We start from the raw sequence: 6,215 nt of genomic DNA, 5'->3' as shown, positions 1-6,215 counted from the left end.
ACAAGATGGACAACAGCAGAAGCAGAGACTTGCTCATTACTAAGCTCAGAAGAGGAACCTTAAGTGCGTGAGAGATTAGAATGTTTAGAGAATAGGTCAGTAGATAACTTTTAATACTTGAACATGAGGCTGTTCTAATATCCACGGGGGCCCCAAATGCTCCAGTGTATGTGTGAGGTATCCTTGCTGGGCGAGGAGGGAGAGGTGGCTGGGCGGGAACAATGGGCAGGGGAGGGAAGAAAATCGAGCTGCTTCCAGCCTAACTACGATCCACCCATACGATAGGCTGGTTTCACCTTGGGAAAGCCTTTCAAGTGCATGATATATTTTCAAAGGAAATGCTGGATTTCCTTTCCTTGCTCCTTCGCCCCCAGCAGCTAAGCTCACTCTAGAATCCATATCCTACGTGTTTTTCCTTTTAACTTCTGGTTAAAGAAAAATTTTCTGCCCTCTTCAGCTTGGTTTCACATTTTCACATTAGGATTATTATCAGAGAGAAAGGATATTTCCATAAATTGCAGGCAAGAGCTGCAAACTCCCTCTCAGTAACTTTGTAGGGCCTTCAGGAGGAGGCCGGAATCTGAAGGGAATAAACATTACAATTAGAAAAAATTATTCCTTGCAATAAAACATCCTCTGATATTGCTTGTAATAGCATGTGACGTTCCATGGTGCGGGCCCCAAACGAGAGGTATTCATCTGCAATTATTTATGCTCACCAGGGAAAGGATTTTTTCTATGTTTATTGTTTTATTCATGATTAACCAGCAGTGTAATGATAGGGTTATAATGATAACAACATGAAGAATGAAAATGTTTGAGGTGCAATTTGCAGGCAAGATGCTAACCCTAGAACCTAACCCGAGACAGGGAGTCTATTTGTAATCGTGTGTATGTGTGCATGTGTGCGTGCATGCACGCACACATGCATATATGTACACGTATGTAGTACGCATGTGCGTGTACGTGTGCACGCATGCATGTGCACGCATGTATAGGTGCACACGTGTATATGTGTGGGCACACGCATGCATGTACGTGTGTGTGTGTGTGTGTGTTTGTCTGTCTCAGTGGAGAGGGGAGGGGATAAGTTTACCCTGAGTAAGGATGGGGTACGAGTGGCTTGGGTGTTCTTTTGTGTCTTCCACAGGCTGCTTTGCATTCAAGGTCACGAGTGGCCCTCACAAGCCTTCTCCTTCCCTCTATCCCTCATACAGAATTGGAATTAATCATTCCCAGAGCTACAGTGATCTTTCCTGCTTGTGAAGATCCACATGTAATTGTTTCTGAGAGGCAATATTTCTATCTCAAAAGTTCCAGCTTCCCAAGGGCTGACCTTGAATCATCAACACCCCCATTTCCCACCTTCTCAACTCTGGAACAGGGTTTGGTTCCACGGCTTGTGACTTTCCCGGGGTTTCTGGACCTGGCCCAGCAAATACAAAATGCATCCCCTCCCCTTCAGGAAGCAGATTCTTTTGAGTATCTTCAGTCGTGGCAAATCTTCATCTTTTGTATTTGGCTGTGGTTTTCACAAATGGTTAAAACTCCTTCACAGCTAACATTGGTGAATGAAGTTGATAAAACCGAGTACAACTCTTTTTGGCCAAAATGTAGGCTTAAAGGGATAATTCTCTCTTAAGATGTAAAAACTAGCTCTGGCAGCAGTCCCAAGGGAAAAAGTACCAAATATTTTGAACAATGACAGCATCATGGGAATGAATATATGGTGAGTTCCCAGGGAAACTATTTTAGACTCAAACCCACATATATGATATACACAATAGAATATTAGCCACTGTCTTTTAAGCATTTTTCTCAAAAAGTAATTAAATAAAACAATCCAACATTGATGTATATGTTATTATGCCCATTTTACAGATGAAAAAACCCAGACCTAGATTCATGAGCCATGTGACTTTGAGCAAGTTATTGAACATTTCAGATTTGATTCAGGAGCGATATGTCATGTATTACATAATTTTATACAATCAGAGGACAGGTCATTTTCAAACAAATCTCATCAATTTTCTCTCAGTTTTATACTAAGATACAAAAGTGCCGGTACATTATACATAGGTAATTTTTTTTTCATTTTTTAATAAATTTCATCACGAATAGGACCCCCTCCTCTTTTCTTTTTTCTTTTCTTTTCAATTCTTTTCTTTCTTTTCCTCTTCTCTTTTCTCTCTCTCTCTCTCTCTCCCTCTCTCTCTCTCTCTCTCTCCCCCCCGTGTGTGTGTGTGTGTGTGTGTGTGTGTGTGTGTGTGTGTTGAACTGTAAAAAGGCAGGGGAATGAGAGGAAAGGCCATTGGGCTGATAATCAAGAGGCCTGAGTTTCAGCCTCTACCCCTGTCATTTAATTCTTTGGGTCTTGGTTTCCTTACCTGTATAACAAGGAGGTCATACAGATCTTCTCTAAGACACGAAGCTCTCCATTCTTTACCAATGATGAGCATAAGCCTAGATTTCCAATTCCAGCTTTGGCCAAAGGTCTTTCCCATTGCCCCAAACCTCGATTTAAGCTCTTAGGCAAGCAAACTGTCATCCCAGAACTAAGAATACACAGTGCTTTGTAAATCAAATCCAACACTAAATTGCACTGCACATAAAAAGTTTTACACAGTTAAAATGTTGGCGTGTGGGATTTAATGAGCTCCAGATGCCTGACCTCTGGAAAGAAATGATTTTGGGAACCGTCGCTGTGGAGGAGTCGAAGGGCATCAGCATCTGGTGTGAGTTACTTGAAGTGAAGGGAATCGACCGCATTTTTGTATTATTGCCAAACTTGGGAAGGCAGAGATACTGTGTAGTTTGTGTGCTCACCTTCTGAGATAATGCCGACAGTCTTCCAAACTTTTTCTCACTCTTCGGGAAGTTGAGGAGTTGAGTGACTCCTGACTTCCTTCCTGCAGTTTTCCCAGGCTTTTCGTGTCCTCGGGGCCATTGGGTTTTAAGTCTGCTCTGAGGAACGCAGGCTCTCCTGTTGGACATGGCAGTGACTTTGACCGCTTGTACTTACCTTGGTTGACTCTACTACTCCTAAAGAGGCCTGCTGAGAACCCAGGTCTGACAGTGTCATTCCTCTTTCTTATTTAAAATCTTCAGAAAATAAAATAAAATAAAATAAAATAAAATAAAATAAAATAATAAATAAAATAAAATCTTCAGGACTTCTCCTTGCTTATGCACACACTGCATGCTGTATGCATGATACTGAACCTGCTATCTGAGATTCTTTGGTCATTATTCTCCATCCTTGGCATCCTGTGCTCTAGCCACGGGGGTCTTTGACTTTCCAATCTCATCTTTCCAAGCATTTCCATATGCCTCCTACTCTTCAAAACCCCTGCTATCTCTTCTCCACCTGGCAAACTCCTATATCAATGCAGCTCAAACGCACATTCTCTGTGATGTCTCTCCTCATTCGTTCCTGCCCCATGTGCAGTAGGCTTTGTCATTTCTGGGTCCTGATAGCCCTTAGATGCAGTTAGGGCTAGGGAAAAGAAGTGTATAATCTCCCCCCACCGATAAGTTGGAGAGCTCTTCATGAGAGCAAACATGTTTGGTTTTTCCCTTTATTTTCTACAATGGAGTAGAATTGGCTCTCAGGAAGTGTCTGTTTAATGAACAAATGAAGGAATGAACACAAAGTCCTCGGAAACCAACAGGGTCTCAGTCTTTTAAAACCTCTCCACCATATTTCTCCGTCTTGTATATAATAATTCATATCTGACAGGGGTTATGCCGTACTTACATCTTTTTTGAAGGCTACTGTTCAAGAATAGGAAAACAACTAACATTCCTCTGACCTCGAGCAGTTGCTGCCAAACAGCACAGAGAGGAACAAATCAGTAGACTCACTTGTCTTCACAAAATGCTGCTGCTCCCTGAGCTCAGTGAGCATATGGACGCACACTTGTCTTAGAGATGTGCCTTGAATGCAGCCATTTTCTGTGTATGGTCTTGCAACTTGGAAACTGATCAGAGGCAATAATTCAGGTCTTCCTGTATAAAATAGGATTTCATTCTGATATTTTTGTTTTTACCTTTATTTCCATCTATTTTCTAAGCCCTGAGACCCCCCCTCCCCCACCAAGACATGAATCAGCATTTATCTTCTTGAGATCAGGTTCTGAAAATAAAGAATATTCATATTTTAGAGACTCTTAGTACTGGTTATGTGAAATAAAAATTCACAAGAATTGCTACCAGTATTTTAATAGGGCATGGTAGCTTTCAAATACATGATCTCATGTGATCCTTATAACAGACCTGTGAAATGGACAGGGCAAAAATTAAAATCCTTTTTTTAAAGACGAGGAAGCTGAAGCTCGTAGAGCATAAATGCCTTGTCCAAAGCCAGATACCGAGGAAATGGCAGTGCTAACACCAGAACCAATTATAATTCTGTGTGTACCCGCCCCCCACCTCATTACCAGTATTTGTAAATGAGAAAGCACTCACATTGTCACACAATGTTTTTGGCTACCTTCCATGTCTCTAACCTCCCAGCGCAAACAATCCATGTTGGGAAACTGGCTACTCAAGGAACTTCTCTGGGTCATTTTCATAGTCTATTGAGAACACAGAAGATGGGATTGAGAGGGGACAACAGTGGACATTGACCATTCACTTGATTAAAGGTTCCAGATACAATGTAACTGAAATTACTTGGAGGGAAAAGCGGATTGTGGGATTGTGCATTTTTGTTTTGTTTTGTTTTAAACTGGGACTATCCCTTTTTCCATTCTCAGAGAGATGCAGACAATGAGGGAGAATATAGTGATTCCTTTTATTTGACTAATAGGATCCTCTTCAGGAAAGGTGAGGGTAGTAAATGTGTTCAGAACTCAGTTAAAAACAATGGACGATTTAATATTCAGCAAATTGGGTGTTCCCTGTTTAGCTTTCTCTTGTTAGAATAATGGAATTTGAGCATTTAGAACATGGCTTGTTTTGAAATGATGCATGAGTTCCCAAAAACCTTGTTTAACATATTGCTGGAATAATGCATATGAGATGGTTAAAAATGGAAGTCGGAAAAAAAATTCCCCAACACCCTTAGAGGAATTTGCAATTCATAAAGTTACTGACAATTTTGCATTATAGTTGCCATGGTAACCATGCTAGGCTTCTGCTCAAATGTTTCTCAGAAGGGGAAGGAATAGTATATAATAAGCTCTTCAAGTGTAATTTTTTTTTATTGTGGTTGAATTAGTGTGTAATTCTTATGTGAGTATTTTAGTAATCCATGAACACGCACTATAGTTACAGTTCTGATTTTTTATCTCCGCATGCTTAAGCAATGTGTGAAAAGTTGCTGGCTACTAGCAATGCTTGGTAATTAATTATAAAAATAATAACAAGAAGCATTACCCACAGTAATTAATTATAAAAGTGAAAAGCATTTCAAACTTGACTATAGTAAATTTCCCAGACCAGAGCATTGGCTTGCTTATTGATTCAAAGTGCTTTCAGCCAAGCTTTCAGGCTACGTTCACAAGTCTCCCCTTGCCCTTTCTATCCTTTTTTTTTCAGAAGAGTCCTATACAGTGAATAAATGAGGACCAATTAGACCAAAATACTACTTTCATGTGGCCATTTGGATAGGGAGCTATTTTTAAATGGTAATTGACTGTGTGTGTGTGTGTGTGTGTGTGTGTGTGTGTGTGTGTGTGTGTATGAGTGCACGCACATGCTTTGTTCAGCTTCGAGGGAGCCAGTGTAACAGCTGGGGTGGAGCGGTGCCTATCTGGACGTGGTGCTAAGGTCGTTTCGGGTGTGTTTTCCTGTGGGTTAGGGTTGAATAGAGAAGAGATATGGGCCTTGGAGTCAAACAGACCCGGATGGCATTCTAGCTCAGCATCTTGGTAGCCAACACCTAAGGCAAGTCACTTAACATCGGGAGCTTCAGTTTCCTCATTTGCGTGAATGCGATGATCATGTCTTTATTGCAGTGTTGTAAGAGTCGGAGATCGTTGGACAGGAAACGGTTGGCCCCAAGTCTGGCAGAGTGTATTAGTTGCCTCTTGTTGCTGTGACACATTTGGGCAAACCCGGTGTCTTAAAACAACACACATTTAGTACCTTATATTGCTGGAGCTCCAAGTCCAAAATGGGACTTAGGAGGATCAATTCAAGGCATCAGCAGGACCGCCTTTCTTTCTTCTCGCTCTGGAAGTGAATCTGGTTTTCACTGTCCTTGCTGCGCT

The sequence above is a fragment of the Panthera onca genome, chromosome C1 (assembly GCF_046562875.1).
Source record: "Panthera onca isolate mPanOnc1 chromosome C1, mPanOnc1 haplotype 2, whole genome shotgun sequence".
In the NCBI taxonomy this organism is placed as follows: domain Eukaryota; kingdom Metazoa; phylum Chordata; class Mammalia; order Carnivora; family Felidae; genus Panthera; species Panthera onca.
This window is presented reverse-complemented; position numbering follows the sequence as displayed.